The sequence below is a fragment of the Lathamus discolor genome, chromosome 21 (genome assembly GCF_037157495.1).
Source record: "Lathamus discolor isolate bLatDis1 chromosome 21, bLatDis1.hap1, whole genome shotgun sequence".
Classification (NCBI taxonomy): Eukaryota; Metazoa; Chordata; class Aves; order Psittaciformes; family Psittacidae; genus Lathamus; species Lathamus discolor.
The window spans coordinates 3816292-3835857 of record NC_088904.1 but is presented as its reverse complement, the minus strand read 5'-3'; the positions used below and the strand labels follow the sequence as shown (position 1 = coordinate 3835857).

The 19566-nt window shown below is 59.0% G+C and overlaps 1 protein-coding gene across 1 annotated transcript in view; it reads right to left on the bottom strand.

The window, feature by feature from the left end:
- Positions 1–19566, bottom strand: part of EFNA2 (ephrin A2) — a 39612-nt gene that overhangs the window by 6549 nt on the left and 13497 nt on the right. The gene's annotated exons all lie outside the window — the stretch shown is intronic.

The window sequence follows — 19566 nt, the reverse complement described above, 5'->3', positions numbered from 1 at the left end:
AATTAAGGAGCAGGGTTTTTCTCTCTCTCCTTCTTTCTCCTTCCCCGAGTCACTTGTGCCAACCCTGCCCCTGGCAAGGTAACATTTTACATGTAAAATTAATACAAAGGGCCAGGATTTACTGGGAAACGATTTTCAAACGCGCACAAAACAATAGAAAAAAAAAAAAAACCCCAAACAAAACACCTTTTTCTGCCTTTTGTTGAAAAAAAAATTGCTTATTTTAATGATCATTATAAAAGCCCAAGCAAAGGCGACTGAAACAGGAGGGCACGTGCTTAGCAGGGGAATGATAATAATTATTCTTTTTGGAGGGGAATAAAAACATCACCTGACCCCAAGGGCCTCCGCTGGACTGGCAAATGCTGCATTAGAGCTGATGAGCTGTGATCAATGGCACCAGGCATAAAGTCGCGTTTTAAGCTAAGAACAGGTTTTTTGGGGGATGGATGTGCGGAAGGTTTGGAGGGATGGATGTGGGGCAGCTTTAGGGGGGATGGATGTGGGGCAGGTTTTGATGGATGGATGTGGGGAAGGTTTTGGGGGGATGGATGTGGGGCAGGTGTTGATATATGGATGTGGCGAAGGTTCTGATGGATGGATGTGGGGCAGATATTGATACATGGATGTGGGGCAGGCTTTGATGGATGGATGTGAGGCAGGTTTTGATGCATGGATGTGGGGCAGGTTTTGATACATGGATGTGGGGCAGGCTTTGATGGACGGATGTGGGGCAGGTTTTGATGGATGGATTTGGGGCAGGCTTTGGGGGGCTGGATGTGGGGCAGGTTTGGGGGGCCGGATGTGGGGCAGGTTTGGGGGGATGGATGTGGGGCAGGTTTGGGGGATGGATGTGGGGCCATGCTGGCAGCACCAGCACTTCTGCCCCAGCACAGCAGGCAAAGCCCAGCACAGGAGGAGGCAACCAGCACAGGGTTCATTGGAGGAGCCCCAGGGATGCCCTCAGAAAGGGGATGTGGGGATGGGGGGACATGGCAATGGGGGCCTGTGCTACTGCGCCAGGCACAGGGCACCCCATGGAGCTGGTCTGTGCTTGTTCCATCCCATCCCGGGCACCGGCCACATGGAACCACCACGGACCTCTGCTCAGCTGTCACCACCTCATCCCGCCTTGGCTTCAGCTTTCCACAGCACCGTAACCACACCGACAGCCCAGGTCCAGCACACAGCACCCTAAACCCTGTCCCTGGGCATCAGCGCCCACGGGAGACATGAGCCAGAGCCTCGGGCGCGCTCAGAGCCGCGTTTGCTGCCAGAGGAGCGCGGCCCCGCGCGCACGGAGCCCTCTCTTCATTCATTATCATTTCAGTCGTTCAGCTCGCAAAATGTCAACAGCGTTTTCCAGCCCTGGAAGGCGCCGGAGCCCCGTGTGATACCCGCAGCAGGGCCGCGCTAATGACGGCGAGACGGCCCGAGCTGTCTGAACCAGGCGCATCCCTCATTCGTCTGCTGCAGAGGAGATGCCCCTTTCAGACGGCAGCTTCCGAACCGGAGCGGGTCCTCCGCGTCCTGCTCCTGTCTGGCAGCACTGGGCATGGAGCGCACGCTGCCCTCCCTGCACATCTCAGACACGCACGTGGTTTTTGTTCAGCCTTGGGGTGAGCTTTGTCCCCGCCTCATCTCAGCCCTTGAGTCCCAAAGACACGGGGACACCAGCCCTTTGGTCCATTGGGAATTGCAGAAGGCAAGAGGAGAGACCTCCACTTTGGCACACCAATAAATGCCAATTCACAGTGTTTTCAAGCCAAATGAGAAGCTCGGGTTTGAGCAAATCCATGTTCCTGTTGCTCTGCCTGGGCTCACCACAGCCGCACACATCATAGGGCAGGGATGATGCTATAACCAGGAATGATGCCATGGGATGGGGATGATGCCATCACTGGGGCTGATGCAATGGCATAGAGATGATGCCATAACTAGGAATGATGCTGGGGCTGATGCCATGGGATAGGGATGTTGCCATCACCAGGAACGATGAAGGGGCTGATGCCATGGGATAGGGATGTTGCCATCACCAGGAATGACGCTGGGGCTGATGCCATGGGATAGGGATGTTGCCATCACCAGGAATGACGCTGGGGCTGATGCCATGGGATAGGGATGATGCCATCACCAGGAACGATGAAGGGGCTGATGCCATGGGATAGGGATGTTGCCATCACCAGGAATGACGCTGGGGCTGATGCCATGGGATAGGGATGATGCCATCACCAGGAACGATGAAGGGGCTGATGCCATGGGATAGGGATGTTGCCATCACCAGGAATGACGCTGGGGCTGATGCCATGGGATAGGGACGATGCCATCACCAGGAATGATGAAGGGGCTGATGCCATGGGATAGGGACGATGCCATCACCAGGAATGATGCCACTTCTGGGGCTGATGCCAGAGTCCACCACGGCCACCAGAGCTCTGCCGATGGACACAGAGTTCGCCCACTGCCAAAGGGGTTAACATGGGAGCTTTGTTTTTCCCTGACAGAGATGGATGGAGCAGCCTCCCGGCCTCACCCGGCGGGATGTTACACTTGACAATTGACTACTCGCAGCTTTCAGCTCTGTCAGCTACCATTAAGACCAGGATCCTGGCTAATTGGGTGCTTCATTAGGGGCATTCATTACTGTTAGCACTGCCTGACAGCCAGGCCTGCTCTGCCAGCAGGGCAGGGGACACGGGCAGGCTCACGGCCCCACTGCTGACCCCCACTGCAGGGTCTCCAGTGGTGGAACCCCCCCAGGACACCCTGCTTGGCACAGCCACAGCTTCCCCCGGTGCCAGCACCCCAGCCCAGGGGGCTGTACCCTGTATCGCTCGCCCACCCTCTGCCACCCTGGTCCTGGCACCAGCACCCACCACGCGCCGAGCCCCGCGCTGTTGGCTCCATCTCGGGTCACGTTTAATTGCCAACTTTCCCGGTGCCGTCACGCGCCGGCCCCTTTGCATGACAAGAGCAGGAACCCATTGGAGTGAAATTGCCTGGAATAAAACCTTGGAGCTGGTGAAGCGGCTCCGCTGTCCGCCCTCCTGCCTGCGCTGCGGCGGCACCCACCCCCTGCCCGTGTGCCCCCACCCCATGCCAGGCAGGGAGACAGCTCCATGCTGGGGCCTTCCGAAGCTTTCACCTCTTGGATATGCCCTGTGGAGGGTAAAAAGCCCCCTGAGACCCTGCCCTGCAAACCGGAGGCATCCTCACCCTGAGCCCCTCGGCCCCCATGGGGCAGAGGAGAGCAAACCCTGCCCGGCCCAACAACCAGGGTTGTGAGACCCCAGCCCTGGTCCTGGTCCCCAGGCTGGGCAGGCAGTGCCTCAGCTTCCCCTCTGGGTACCAGGAGCATCCCCCAAACCTCCCAGACAAGGGCATCCAACCCAGCAAGGGAACAAAGCCCATTTGTCTCTGGCCTCGCTGCATCCTGCAAGACCAGCCAGTGTCCCAAGGGTTAAATAATTCAGATTTTTCTTTCCTGAACAGCTTGAAAAGAGATATGATTGCACCCGCTGAAATATTGGGGGGGGAGATATATTATGGAAGGAAAAGAGCTATTTAAGCTGAAGAACAGCGTTGGCACATAAACAAATGGGTATAGACCGGCCATGAATAAATTGAGGCTGGAAATTAGGAGGTTGGTAACCCCAGGAGTGAGGGGCTGGAAGGGGCTTGCAGAGAGGCAAGGAGGGGGCCTGGGGCCGGGTGCTGCCGGCACCGGGGTCCCAGGCGCAGGGATCCCCCGGCTCCAAGGGCACCCGTCCTTGCGGGACCAGACGCTGAGATCCTTAAAACCTCCCTTACGCTTTCATCTCCTGAAATCTCCTTCATTCAAATAGTCACAGCGTGATCAGGAGTAATAAGCCTATTACAGAGCAAAATAAAACACAGCAGCCCCCCCCTCCCCAAACCAGCCCCCAACCTCGCCCGCCGCCCTCTCGCTGTCTTCTAAACACAACCTGATGGAAATTGGGATGCTGTGCGGGCAATGCCAGCCCCCCGCCAGCCGCCGTCGCGGTCCCCCCCTCGGGAAATAGGCACAAAGCAGCTCCTGGGCGCTGGGGGGGGGGTGGCAGGGAATGGCCCCCGCAGGAGGAGGCGTCCGCCCGGCCCCTTTCAGCAGCGTTACGGCTCTTTTCTCCATTAATCCTGTTGCTCGGCTGGTTGCTGGCATGTCCATAGCCGGCAATGGACTTCATGCCGGGAACGTTTAAGCTGGTTTTCCCATCTGTTTCTCCTTCTCCTTGGACAAGCCGGCAGCGCCCAGCGTCGATCCCATGGGATGCTGCAGGCAGCGCCGGGAGCCGGACTTTGGCCACGTGTTGGTCACAGTGTCCCGGAGGCAGATTCATTCTCCCCATGCAAGAGCAGTAGCGGAGCTCAGGGCTAATGGAGGCTCTGGGAGGGGATGGAGCCAGAGCTGGATGCGCGCGGACACACGGGTCCATCCGATGTCGATCCATCAGGCTTGGTCCTCCCACCCCGTCCCACCACCCTGCCAGCACCAAGGTTCATTGTAACCGTGCTGGTTGGTCCTGCATGGCCAGAGAGCAAGCGTGAGCACCCAGTGCTCCCAAACCTCCACCGGGCTGTGCCGGAGGATCCCAGCATCCAACCCAGCCAAGCCCAGGGATGATGCTCTGGGGTTATGGCAGGAGCCTGTCCTCAGCCTCATCTCTCCCATGGAGGCGGTGATGAGCTCCGGTCCCAACGGGGCCGCGTGTGCTCCGGCAGCATCCCCAGCGCCACGGCGGTGGGGCAGAGCGGGGCCGCGCGCGGCGGGCTGCGGCTCATGGTACGCCTGTAATGTGGCCCTGAGGGACCCGCCGTACACACACCACCTAAATTATTTAATTTCTCCAAACTGCTGCACCTTTATAAATCATTAAAAGCTCCTTTTGATCTGTGTTAATGAGGTTTCCTCCGCGTGGTGGTTGGGAACACTCTCCGGCGCCAGATAGAGAATCAGCTAATTAAAAATATAAAGATGGAGCAAGTGGGAGGAGGGACGGGTCCAGCGTGGGGGCCGGCACAGGGCGATGGGTACCAGGGATCGCCACCACCCGGCCAGGGTGTGGAGGGGTAAGGGATGCTTTAGGGATGCTCTTCATGTTTTTCCCCCTTTCCTCTTCTTCCCTCTGTTTTCCCCAGGGATGGGAGGATCCACGCTCGGCTCTCACCACCCATCCCCACCCCACCGCATGCCCCGACAGGAGAGCAGCCAGCCCAGCAGAGCAGGAAAGGCGGCGTCAAGCGAAATCCATCAGGAACAAACCCACAGGCAGGGACGGCAGCAGCACCATCACATTTACTTAGGAGTTTCCCCAGTGTTTGAGTCCTGCATCCTCTGACCACGGCTCTGCTGGGCTGGCCGGGCTGCGGGTGCCACCTGGGGCCTCCGGCACCCATTGCCCACTGACCCCCTGCCAGGGGCCTGGTTTTCCCCCCAGCCAATAAACCAGGAGCTTTCCAGCCGGGAGCCCCAGGAATGTGCCGGTCCCAGTTGGAACCGTGTCATTTGGAGATGCCCACGTTGGCCAAAACACGGGGCTGCTGGTCCTCCTGACTGCTGCCATGTGTGTGGAAAGGGATGCCGAATCACTCTGGTTTGGAACCTTGGGTGCTATCCCAGAAGCTGAGAGCCTGGGGTTATACCTTTGCTTCACCAGCCCGGCCAGTGCTCAGGAAACGATCCCCCTCTTTGGGAATGGTGCTGTGCAGAGCCGTGGCCGCGGGAGCTGACGGGTCAGGCAGCGAGATACCGGTGGGGCTGGTGTCAGCGTCGCTTTGCCAGCCCTGACAGCTTTAATATCAATATTTATCTCAACTACAAAACTCCGAGCCCAGCTACATATTCAGCAGCTCGATTACAGTTATCTGAAATGATGGTGACGGCTCCCACAGACGGGAGGTTAGTTTGGGCTTAATGCCATTTGACAGCCCCGGCGCAGCAGGGATGGGGACAGGGATGGGGATGGACAGCACCGCCTTCACCCATCATCCGACCTGAGACCGAGCCACGCCGAGAGCTGCCAGGATGCTGCTGGGACACACGGCTGGCTCACAAGGGGCAAGCCCCAGGGCCCCCAGCAGCCCATTGAGCCCCTTGGCACCGCTCTCCCCACCAGCCGCTGGCACAGGGCAGCCCAACACTGCCTGCCCTGACGTGCCCCACGAGCCTGACACTCCCTGAGTCACCAGGGCCGGGCCAGCGAGCCCTGGCTTGGCTTTGGCATCAGCCTCCCTGCGTCACCCCCAGCCCGCAGGGACAGTGCGTTCCAGCATCGGTAAATCATTGATGGAGTCACCGTAAGTGTGATTTGTGCTCAGCCTCCTGATGGGGAAGGACCCTGAGAACCGGGTCTCTGTTGGTTTTGAATCCCTAAAACTCTGCCAACCACGGGCTGTGAGCCTCTGCCCTGGCGCTGGTCTGCGGCACCGAGCAGCGTGTCCATGGCACAGGCGGCTCCACAGTGAACACCGTGCCCATCGCACGGGGCCGGCTCTGCTGCGAACCCCAGACTTGCTCCTTCAGAAACCTGCTTTTTGCCCACTTTCTGGGGGTGCCACAGAAGCCACCGGCTCCCCCGTGCCAACACCACGCGGCTCCAGCAAGCCGGAGCATGCAGCAACAGGATGAGCTGGAACATGCAGCATCCTGGCGGGCTGGGGAGGGCCTTGTGGGTGATGTGTGAGGATTCCTGTGCAGAACCAGCACTCAGCAGCCAGCAAAGCGCATCCCCAGCCCCATCACCCTTGAGCCAGTGTGGGCTGGCACCGGTGATGGTCAAGGACCAGTGCTGGCCCGGCCAGGACTGGGGAGCAGCAGCCCCCCAGGGTGGTTCAGCCTGGTCTTCCTGAGGCTCCCTCCTTCATTTATGGATATTTCCCTTTCCCTCCTTTTAATGTAAATGACAGAGAGTCCCAAGGCGGCCATCAGACGCAGGTAACCTCGTCCCAGCTCGGCCGTGCTCCCACAGGAGACAACGGCTCCTGTTACCTGGGGCAACAGCGGGGAAATTATGGCTGGCATCTAAATTGCCATCATTATGCTCCAGAGCCAACACTCCCCATTTACACTTTATTGTCATCTTTTGCTTTAGGGAGATGCTGAGATATTACAGGACCGGGTGACAGAGTGGGATGAGATGGGATGCACAACGAGATAGACTCAAGAGATAAATGGGTACACCCGGAGCTATTATTTCAGCCTGTTTGCAGATCTAGAGAAAGAGCAGCAATCCGCACTCCCCCGGGCTAAGGGGAGGCTTTATAACACACAAGAAAACAAGATTTGCTTAAATGCAAGCGCCAGCCTGCCGAACCGGCAGCGCCTGGTGGTAAAGCGTTGGTGCCACATCTCGTGCCTGCTGCCTGGACACACCGCTCATTGGAGACATCTCCCCACCAAACCAGTGGCAAAAATGCAGCCAAAGCAGCTTCAGCCTCCCTGCCGCTGCGGCGAGCGGGGATACGGCAGAGCCGACGTGGTGCCAGGCGCATCCCATCACCGTTCAGTCTTGTTCCCCCGGCACAGAAGCACTCAGCCACTCTCCAACACTCTCCAGACGACACACTTATCTTACGAGATGTGCCCTCGACCACACAGATTAATTTGGAGGTAGGAGCACGCCGCTGGCTCTGCATGTACCAGGCAAGCGCTAATACAGAATAAGTCTTCTTATGGGCTTTTGTGTACAAATCGATGCTCGCCGGCACTCGCAGGTACCAGGCTGGGGCTGGTACCCTCCTGCAGGGCACCCCCAAGGGTGCTCATGGGCACCCCAAAGCAGAAGCGCTCCTGCTCTTTGAAAGAGCAAGTTTATTCTAACCACACACTTTGTGCAAAGTTGCAGGAGGAAAATGAAAAACCAAAACCTGGGCTTCGTTCCTCCCCCTGCACCACACAGGGACCATGGTGTGAAAAGTGGAGGGGGGAGAAACGCTGAAATGGGGCTTTTAAGTATTTTCAAGGAAAAAGAAGAAGAAAAAAAAAAAAAAAAAAGGAAGAAAAAAGCAAAGAAGTTCAAAAACCAAGAAGCTTTTCAGGGAAAAGCCAGGGCTGCTTCTCCTCCCCGGCCCTGCGCCAGCCTCTGGGCTGCGCATCACCATGCACAGGATTGGGAATCTGCCATGGATTTTGCCTTCTGCCTTGGAGACCCCTTCCCACCTGAATGCCCCGTTACAAGGAATGTCCCATACATAGCACGCACATATTTGGGACCAAATCTGACCAGACAAGGCCACAAATGGGAGCTGGCTGCTCTGCGATGGCCAAGTACAGCAGGAGCGAGCCGGGTGGACGGTGTCTGCACGCTGCCTATGCACTGACCTGCCAGGCTGCTCCTCAAGCCCAGGAGGTCACTGACTTGTCCGGAGAACCCCATCAGTGTCAACTGGAAATACGCATTTTTGGCCCATGAATTCTCCATTTTCCAGGTGCCAGAGCCCATCCCGGGGGTTGAACTCCTCGCAGCAGCAGCTCCGTTTTGGGGTTCTTCACCCTTGTCCCCCCACCACAGCTCCCTGGAACCACACCGGCTGCTGCAATTCGCTGGCCCCTCATTAACATGGATGCTCCTTTGCCCAGCGCTGAGACTAATCAATACTGCCATTAACAGACTATCCTGAATTAATGCATTTTAACCTGGCAGGCATTAGGATATTGGTCATTTTTCCACTTAACCTGGCAGGAGGAGTTTTTTCCATTGCTGGTGCCCAGTCAGTGCAGCAGTGACTCAGGAAGGGATGCAGGGACAGTTTTATCGCAACCAGATCTGTTCTCCTGAGACGCTGTTGAAGGGGACCTGGACCCTTGCCCATGAGCCCTGGAGGGGATGGAGTCACCCCAACGGGACCCCTTACCCATGGGTTAGTGCTTCACTGCCAGCTTCTGGTCAGCCCATGGTTGCTGGATGCTCCAGACCCTCCGGCAGCATCATCAGCACAAGGGAAAGGCCCCCCTTGAGAGCGCTCTGGGTCCATCACCGCTGCCACAGGTCCCTGTCCCCTGTGCCCTCCGCAGACCCCTGCAGCAGCAGCCGAGCTGTTCTCCCCCAGGCACCCCAGAGCCACCCTCCCCTGCTGCTCTCGCCTGCCTCGCAGTGCCTCTGGCTAAACAGAGATCAGAAATGTTAGATCTTTCTTAACATCTCCTGCCAGCACTGTCAGTGGCCCTCTCCAGAGTACCAGGGCCCTCTGTTATGTAAACACAGCACATTCTCTGTCAAAGATTAAAAAAAAAAAAGGCTCATTTGCACATAAAAGCAGCCTCTGCACCAGTTACGGGCACTGTGGCATGTAAGGAAGACTGTAGGTTAAATTCAATAATAAAGTGAGGCGGCGCAGAGGTCCCGGCTCCAGCTCCTGCAGCCCAACGCTGCGGCCATGGCCGAGGGACGGAGATCCTGAGAGGCAGGATGGGGCGAACGGCTCCAATGTCCTTTAGCAGCATCAGGTTGGCAAAGACCTTTAAGGCCATTGAGTCCAACCATTACCCCAGGACTGCCAAGGCCACCACTAAACCGTGTCACTAAACCTTGCTGCACGGTGCCTGGGCACCCTGGGACCCCCACTCTGCCCTGATGCTCCTCTGTCCATCCGTGTTCCAGCTGCTTGTCCACAGCTCCCCTGGACCCCACCACATGCAGGCTCAGCACCATTCCCATCTTCTCCATTTGGCATCCCAGCCAGACCGGGGTACGGTGCCCCCACACCCCTTCCCACATGCTTTTGGGAGCACCATGCGTGCCGCAAGTGGGGCCGACAGATGCCCTCATCCCACGGCACAACCAGTGGCACCACGTGGCATCTCCGCAGGAGCCACAAGGAGCCGCTCGCTTCGTCAGTGGTGACTGCAATGACAGCTCCACAGTGGGACAGCAATGGGGGTGTCTCCATCCGCAGTGACCCCCCGGCCTCCCTGGGGAGCGCCCGCGCCCGCCTGGCTCCGGGGATGGCGGCAGACAGCCATTCCCACAGCCCAGGTCCACGCAAATTCAATCAGATCAGGAATACATTGGCAGGGAGACGCCGGCTGCGAAGTGTAACGGTAATTGCGTTAGTGCCGGCAGCGCCGCGCCGCGCCACGCTGTGGAGCCGAGGGCACGGTGGATGGGCACAGCATCACCGGGGACCAAAGTGTCCCCCCCTCCAGTCCCAGCAGGGAGCGGGCAGAGGGTCAGGGGAGGGCGAGCAGAGCTCTGCAAAAGCCGGTGTCCAGATGGCTCAGGAGAGGGCAGAGCCATGCAGCAGAAGGTGTTTACAGTGGTGGCTGACAGCAAAGGTGAGAGGGGCAGCGAGGGGAGGAGAGGCTGCCCATGGTCTCCAAGTCACAGCTTGCCACGGTCCAGCACGTGTGCACCTACAGGTACCCTGCCCCGCGTGTGCGCACTGCGCACAACCAGTCCCATGTAGAACCGGTCCCACGCACGCCCTGCACCATGCACACCCTGACCCGTGCACCCCCTGCCCCACGCACCCCCTGCCCCACACACGTGCCCGCAGCCATGCAGGTGCTCCCGCAGCCGCCAGGCCCTGCACGTCGCTCCCAGCCGGAGCCCAGACATGTGCCAGCCCATGCACGAGGCCACGCGTGCTCATACGTGCTCCGGCTGCTCACGCTGAGCGCCCTAATTAACACGTCTGGCGAAGCGGGCGGGCGCTGATAACGGGCACGGGACGGGAGCTGCTGGGGGTTATCTGCCAAAGGCAGCCGGGGCCCCCCACCGCCCGCGCCGGCTCCGCGCCGCAGCCCGCGGGGACAGACACATCAAGGCACCCGTTTAGGGGTCTCGTGCAGGGGGACCGGGTAAACAGCCCCCAGGGCCGGCCTCGTTAGCGCTGCCACTCATTAAGGCTGCCCCTGGTACCGTGCGGGCAGAGCCCCCGGCGCTGCTGCCATCGGCACTCGGCCCCGTGCCAGCCTCTTGTCCCATCTGATGGGTGAGGGACAGCCCGTCCTCGAGTACCCACCTTGCCAGCACCATCACTAATGGGCTGCAGGGAGATGCTCAGAGGAGCCCTTTGGTACCCACTGGGTGACAGCCCCCATCCTGCCTTTCCCTACCAGCCACTGCTGCCTTGATCTGCATCCTTTAGCTTACAGGCAGTGTCCGGTGCGCACCCAGCCCAGCCAAGTGGCTCACGGACCATGGCCAGGGTGCAGCCGGGTGCTGGGATGGGCAATCAGCATCACCCTTGGGTCTCTCGGTCAAACCAGTCACTGCCCTGGTGCTCCCTGGAGCCATTTCCATTGGGCTCATCCCAGAGCTATGAGCAGGACTTAGCACAGAGCTGCTGTGACACTGGTGTGGCAGCCACTGCCTCCATGCCTCAGTTTCCCTGTCCCAGGGCTGGACCATCCTGCACGGCACAGGTCCAGCAGCACAAACAACAACTGAGGAGAGCCTTCCCCTCCCCACTTTAAGACACACAAATCAATGGGGATAAACACGCATTATTGCACTGTTTCACTCACTGGCCTCCTTGTTTCCTGGCAGTGTCTCAGTCCCAGGCAGTGGCAGGGGCGGGGGGGCAGCAGGGCACAGCGGGGACTCTGCAACCCTGCAGTATTTCCATGCACAGGACATTCCATGCAGCGGCAGGAGCCATTCCGAGCGCGTTCAGCAGCAATGTGACCGGTGGGAGCCCTGCAATCACCGCGAGAACACCGGCAAGGGGGGAACCGGGATGGCACGGCCGGGTCAGGACACTGCTCCGAGGGGGATGCGGCGCAGAAGGACGGACACAGCAGGAACAACTGTGACATGAGCAGGGACCTGCCAGCTCGACCCCAGCCCCATGGCCCCTGCCTGCCCCTGCCTGCCCCAGCATCCCCAGGGGATGTCAGGCAGGATCCAAACCTGCAGTGACCCCCATCCAAAGGACGACGCGGGACTTTTCCCCCCAGCCCTGTTGGTGACGGGCTGCAGAGCCAGCAGAGCCGTAATTTATCACACCAGCCCCTGACAGCTCCCTTTGACAGGGTCCCCGGGGGGGGCAAGTGATGCCTTTTGTCTGCCCAACAATTAATTATTTCCTGTCTAATGATGAACTCCGAGTTCCAACGCAGGTAGCGGCTGTGTGCAGGAATGAGAGCCGTTCCCTTCGCTCCTCTCCCTGCCATGGCCCCTCTGAACCACGGGACCTCCGCCACGGCACCCCTATGGCAGGCTGCGGCAGGGGGATGTTGGTGTACCTGGGGCTAAGGCTGGAATCCCCCTGCATCCCACCACGGGCACGCTGTGCCCCGAAAAGGGCACCCTAAAACCAGACAACCCCATAGGTAAGAGTGAAGGTGCCAGTTCAAAGGCACACGTGGAGCTTGCCGGGATGCAGCTGCTTTGGTGGTGCCGGCAGGCGGGTGCTGTGCTGCGGCAGCAGATGTTGGCTGCGCTGGCGGAGAGCGGTTTAAGTGCCAGCCGCTGTGACCGCAGCCCCAGAGCGCTCTGTGCCGAGGAGCTGATAACTGGATGATGGGTCTGTGTTAATGGAGAAAATCCATTTAGGTTCACTCAATACTCTCCCACAGGCTTTCATTACACCTCAGGGGTCTGCGGTGCACAGGGCCTTGATATGGCCAAGCTGTGAGCCCAGATCACATCTCTGCTGCTTACCTGCCTCTCCGCAGAGGCTCTGGTGGGATGTGGGGAGGGATGCGGGGAGGGATGCGGGGAGGGATGTGGGGAGGGATGCGGGGAGGGATGTGCGGAGGGATGCGGGGAGGGATGCAGGGAGGGATGTGTGGAGGGATGCGGGGAGGGATGCAGGGAGGGATGTGTGCACGAGGGCTTCAGCCCCGAGCTCGCTGCCGCAGGTGGTAAGAGCACCATCAGCATCCCTTGGCCGCAGTCCTGTGAGGGACAGGCAGCAGCAAGCAGAGGCCAACTTGGAGGTGCAGTGGGAACCCTGCCCTCGCAGGGAGCCCAGCCTGGCTCATGCTGCGGAGGGGAGCAAGCAACGGAGCCGTGAGAAGTAAAACAATTATCGGGAGCTCCCAGCTCGGCCTCCCTGCCTGGTGCTTTCTGTTTAAGGCTAGTTAATAGCTAGTGTTCTCTGGTTAGGCCTGAATGACATTTCCAGAGTTATAATAACTGAGCTATTACTTGCCGTATTGATGCATTCCCCCTGCCGGCAGCCTGCTCATCCCGCGCTGCGCCGCCCGGCCGCCGAAAGCTCCTTTAGTCAATAGCACTTCTATTTTTCATTACTCCCTGGAAATGTGGCTCTTGGAAGCTCATCCGTCATTCAATTACGCCCTGGTTCAGTCCTATCATACACGTGTCATAAAGTTCCTCAGATCTGAACTGCTGTTAATTTTCTGCGCCATCCCAAGGGGATGCCCGGGACGTGCCTGGAAAGCAACCAGGAAGCCGAGGGCATGCCGGGTACGAGCGCACCGGGGAGCAGGGGCTGCCAGCGCCATCGGGGGCACGGGCACAGGGGTCCCTTTGCCAGGCACCTCACCGAGGAGCTGGGCTCCGACCGTCCCCGCGTGGCAGCGCGGCACCGGCAGCGCACGACCTTGGCAGCGCTGCAATTTATTCCTCTGGCTGGTTTTATTCCTTTATCAGGTGTTGGTTTAACAGGGTGAGCTCTCCCCCCCCTTCCCTTTTAATCCTATCGGCATCTGTGTTCAGCACATCCGTACACAGAATAATCACCTGCCTGGCAGATTTGTCACTTCAACAGATGTAATCGGGGAACTTTTTTTTTCAGTTTGTTTTTTTTTTTTTTTTTTTAAATCCTCCTTTTTTTCTGTTTTTCTTTCACTCGCAGCTCCCGGGCAGAGGCGGTGCCTGCTCCAGGTCCCTTCTCCCCTAACCCATCCCTGTCTTTACAACAAGGACCTGCAGGGTCCTTAGAAAGTCAAGCCCTGAGTTCTCCCCTCCACCAGCCCCAATGGCACCATTCCCCTTGTTTCCCCCTGCAGTCCCATCCAGGCCTGCCTGCACCCTGCAGTCCCCAGGGTGACACCAGGGTCCCATCCAGCCCCTCCATCACTGCCTGGGTGGCCTCGGCCGGGCCGGGCCGGCTCGCACGCCTCCCAGCAGGACAATGACTGCTCCAGCATCCCTCACGCCGGTCCCTGTGGGGCCTCCCAGGGGCTGTTTTCCCTAAGCCGGGATGGACACACGCCCGGACGCTTGCAAACGCCGCACGTCACTTGTCAGCTCCTAGGACAGCCACACGGTGCCTCCGGCCACGCTCCTCCTGGGCCCCTTCCTGCTCCTTGGGATAACTCCGGCCACACCAACGGCTCCAAAGCTGCCGGACATCCCCACTCCATAGGAAGGTGATGACCGGGGACCCTTCTGCTGGGTGGGCACCTCCGCTCCCCTCCCACCCCACCACCCGGACTCTCACTTTGCTCTGGGGCATGGCTGATGACTGACCCAACTGATCTCTGATGAGGCTCTGCTCCTCGCAGGAGATCGATGCTGGAACCAGCTCAAGGCTCTGTGAAAAGCCATTGCTCCCTGCCCAGCCGGGCAGCACCGCTCCTCGCCCGCAGGGAAGTGCCCATCGATCCGGGCAAGGATCAATGGGATGGAGAAGAGGATGGAGGGGAGGGTGACCACCCCTTCGGAAGGGACTGGGGGAGCAGCCTTTGCTCCCACTTGGTCCAACCCCGAGGCACCGCAGGCAGTGAACGACCATGCCTGGGACAGGGGTGATGTTCCCAACAGCATTTCCTATGCTCTCAAGCCTCCTTCTGCACAAGGATGCGCTTGTACCACTGTTGATGGTAACAGGCAATGGGCAGTGCCAGCGTGCAATAACTCGCACAACCATCAGTCCTGCTGCATATGATGCTGCGCTAGGTTTGCCCATTGTGGCTCCACTGCTCCCCCCCCAACCCCCCAAAATCTCAGGTGCATCACTGAAGCAAAACCACATTCACACCCCAACCCACCCAGAGCTGCCAGCAGCTGTGGAGGACACACAGGCTGCCCTGTCCCATCCCACACTGGGAGATAGATGGATGGATGGATGGATGGATGGATGGATGGGAGGGCAGAGCCTCATGGGGAAGCCCCTCATCATCCCCATCCAAGGTGAGCAGGGAGGGGGGTGAGTACCCAAAGCAGCAGCCAAGCAGAGGTCACAGGGCCAACAGAACCACCCTTATCTCTTTGCCTGGCTCTTCCCCCTCTTATTCCTTCCCTTGCATTCCCCTGGCCGAATTTGACCTCATCGGGCGAGATCGGTTGGGGTCTCCACTTCCCAGGCCCCCCCCGCCCCTCCCCGCTCCTTTCAGTGGGGTTTAAGCCTTTTCGCTTTGTCCATTCACTCCAAGACTAATCAGATTAAAGCCTTGCCCGGGGTCTCCCCCCACCATCACCCGCTTCACCCTTATCCCCTGGTGGGTTTTGGCAGGTCCTGGCACCGCCACGCCAGGGGCCGGTGGTGGCACCAGTCACAGGGTGCAGGGGGAGCGATGGGGATGAAGGCAGCAGCATCAGCTCTCCCTGCCAGAGCCATCCCGCTCTTTGGGGAATCCCTTCCCAGCCACGCTTCACATCTCAAGTCAGGCTAAAGGAGCATCTAAGAACAGACGACCTTTAGAAAAAAGGGTATTTTTTTTTCTTTTTCCCCTTCTTTTGGCCTCAAACCAGGAGCCCCCGCTCCATCAGCAGCACCCCTCAGCCCAGCCCTGCTTGGGAAAGGCGTTAATTCCCCACTGGACACTTTCAGGCCCTATCCCACTACCCCACTCACCTCCCCACGTGCTCCAGCCCCCGCTCCCAGCCCCAAAAGCATCCAATGCCCCCCGCCTAAACCTGAAAAATTGATTCCAATTCACTTTGGCCCCGCTCTGCACACAAATGCATTCGACACGGGCACTCTCCCCCAGCCAGGATTGTATGCAAAGGCAGTTAGGGGTCAATGAATAATTCATACGCCGCTGTCTTTCAGAATTATACTGTGGAAAAATAAATCTGAGACTATATAAAAAAAATAAAAAAAGGGAAAGAAAGGAAAAAAGAGGCTTGGGGGGGGGGGGGTGTGGGGAGGCAGCGCTCGCCCCTGCGCCCCCTCGGCCAAACTCGGGCGCGGGGATGAAAGCATCGGCGCGTCGGCATCTCCTCTTCCATTGAGCAACTCGACATTCAGGTCTGCACGGAAACCACCTCAATTCCTTCCTGTGCTTTGTTCTGCTGCCTTTTCAAGCGCGAATCTCACGGAGATGGGGAGGGGGGCACAGAGGTCTTTGGAGGGGGGGGGGGGCCTTTGAAGAAACCCACTCATCCATTCGGCTGGTTGAGTTCAAGGGGCAGCGTGCTGCGGCTGTGCTGGCCATGGGGCCGGCGTGCCCCTGCTCGGCTCAGCCAGGACCCCCCCCCGCCCCGGTACCCCCAGCATCACCTCCCACCGATGGACCTCGCAAGCACAGAGAGGAATAGGGAGGCTCAGCCCCTTCCCCGGGGCTGGGCTGGGTTTTGGGGTGTCTGCAGCCGCTCTGGGACCAGCCGTGCCCATCGGGCACCGGCAGCGGGCACGTGCTCACTGCAGGATGTGCTAACGGGGAGGAAAGGAAGCGGGAGTCACTTTAATTTGGCTATTTAAAAATAAAGAAGTAACACAGGCTTTGAAAGCCCGGAGGGGTCCCAGCGGAGAGACCTCCATCCCCCCCTTCAAAGGCCGCCTCTGCTTTCTTCCCCCCGTTAGCAGCACACAAAGGTGCACGAGCACTTTCGTCTCTGTGGAAAGACCTTTTTAATTGGTTCCAGGCAGAAGGTTAAAATCTCTCCCCTTCCCTGCACGCTTTTCTAAGAGGGGAAAGGAGGGGGGGAAAGAGGCAGAGGGAGGAGGCAGGGAAGAGGGCTTGCACCAAGGTGTGGGGCGGCTGAGCCAGGGGGCACCCGGAGCCAGCGTCCCCTCAATAGCGCCCGGAGTGGCCGAGGGTGATGGGGATCCCCAGCGAGCGCAGGGAGATGCTCGGTGCTCCCATAGGAACACAGGGTTGAGGGTTTCTGCAGGGATTCCCATAGAGCGGCTGGAGACGTGCTGCCGGGGCAGCGCCCAGGGAGCTGCTGCAGCGCACCCGGCACATCCTCCCCCGGCCCCTCTCCTGCCCCATGGAGCTGCCACCTCCCGGCACTTGGGTTTCCTTTCACGGAAGGGGGAGCTGAGCAAAAACGCATCAATTATTGAGCCGGGGCGCGGCGAGCTCGACGTGTCCCCCTTGCTAATGCCGCTCAGGTAGCGCCGCGCGGAGCCGCAGTCAGACACCTCCCGACGCCTCAGCCGCAGGGCTCTGCCCGACGCTTCAAGGTCAAGTTTTCTGAGGCTGACAAAAGGCACCACGGCCCCGAGCGATGCCACGCGGCCAACGGGACCCCCACGGCAGGATCGGGGGGGCCCCCGATGGGATGGGGACACTGCGGGGCTCCCGGTGGAATTGGGTGCTCCCAGCCATGGGATGAGGACCTGGAGCATCCTTCTTTTAAGCAAAGCAACTCCCATCACGCCGAGCGGGTCTGGCCTGGAGGCTGCACATGGAGCAGCAATTGGATCCAGATGTTTCCCTCAGCAGCCCGGAAACCGCTTCCCCCCATCCGGAAAGCGCTCGGCAGCCCCTTTCCAGCACCCGCAATGGCTTGCTCTGATGCACCAGTACGAGCATCCCTGCGGCAGAAGCAGGGCTGGGTGCACACCAGGCTGGGTGCTCACCGGGCTGGGTGCCCTCTGTGCCAGGCAGATGGTAGCAAAGCCAAAACCTAACTCCAAACCTCAGTCTATGAGGACCCAGACACAATGTCCAAGTGCGAATAGGTTGGGAAAGGGCTAGCAGGTAGCTCCATCAATAGGATGCACAATGCAGGTCACCACCAAAGACACTCCTAAGAGGACACCACAGCCCATAGGTCCCTGTCTCCCCCTACAAGTTGCATCCTGCTTTGTAGTTGGTACCCAGGGCAGTGTCCCCACACAGGACAGGAATGTGGCTTTCTACCCTTCCAACCTCAAGCCAGACCAAGGAAAACCACAAGAAAACCTCAGAAACCCATTTGAAGAGCCAGAACCCAAATTCACCCACTCTCACGTTATTTAAAGCCCATTCCAGCTTCCACGTCCTGCAATGATGTGAGAATCTCAATTACCATTAAAAGAATGCATTCCCGCTCTTTGCATTACGGAGAAAAGCCTGAAAACCAACCCCTGGGGATTAAAACAACGCTAGAAAGAAGAAAAATAAAAAATTCATGTAATTTTTATTATTTAACACCTGGCAGTTGGCAAACCAGTCTGTGAGCTGGGGGGAACCGGCGCCGAACACACCTTGCAGAAGTCAGGGAGACAGGGCCGGAAACCACGATCCCAACTCCGCGGCCACGCAGCCCCCAGTGCCACCCGCTCCGCACCCGGCACCGGGCTGACGGCAGGATCTGGTTTTAAATGGGTTTTTAAACACCTCTGAGCTTGTGGGACGCCGCGCGCTGCGGAAGGACAGCGTGTTATTTTTATCGTTGCATTAGTTCCAGTTTAATTGCCGGGATGTCATTAACCGCACGGAGCAGGGTCCAGGCAGTAGGGATGCTGCTGTCAGTCTGTCCTGCTCTGGGCTGCCCGCGGTGGGATGGGGTTTGGACCCAGCACGATGCCTCTTCTCGCACTGCCGCAGCTTCAACTGGCGACAAGCAGGGACAGGAGCCACCGATCGGCATCAGAGCCTCCTCCTGACTTGTCCTCTCCTGCCTCCTCCAGCCCCAACATCCCTTCCCTTCCTGCACCAGGACGGTGGCTCCCCCCAGACCTCTCTCCTCCTCCTCGCTCCAGTCCCCTCCAGTGCTCTGTCACTTGAGGATGCTCCCACTGCCATGGATTCTCCAGCGCCGGTGCTCCATCGCACCCTGCCCGGGACACACCACCCATCACCAGCCCCTGTTGGAAATCGCAGGTCCCCAACGTGGCAAAAAGCCCTCATCTCAGGCCAGCGCTCACGGCTGGACTCCCTCTGCTCCTCAGGAGCTAGGAAACACGCTCAGCTCTTGTCTTGGCTGCTCCTATGCAGGAAAACCTCCCACCAGTGCTAACCCAGAGATGCCCAATAACCTGGAGATGAGCTAATCCTGGCTTCCACACCCAGGGCCCACAGGGACCCCAAAACCACCGCTGGGACACCGCTACCATCGCCGGCTCCATCCCCACAGCGGCGGAGCAGGAGGGAGGCAGGAGAGCGCGGCGCAGCAGAGCCGCTGCTGAGAAATCATCTCGGAGGAAACAAAACCTGCCAGTCAGCGATCTGACTAATGGCATACGGGAATTAAGACACCAGAAAATGCCCTCCCGCGCCTGCCAGCAGTTTCCCAGGCAGGTGTGCTCCCAACAACCTGTTTTCACAGGGAATGCCGCATGTGCGCGCAGCGCCTCGGCTCACACCTCTCCCTGCACAGCATCCTGACCCTCCCGGAACCAAGCCACCCTCCCATTCCGACCCCTGCAGTCCCACTCCCAGCCCAACGGTCCCCAAGATGCTGAATGGGATTGGGCCTAGGATGTGGGATTTGCTGGGGGTGGTTTCCCACAGCATAGGTGGGGATAGGAGCATCC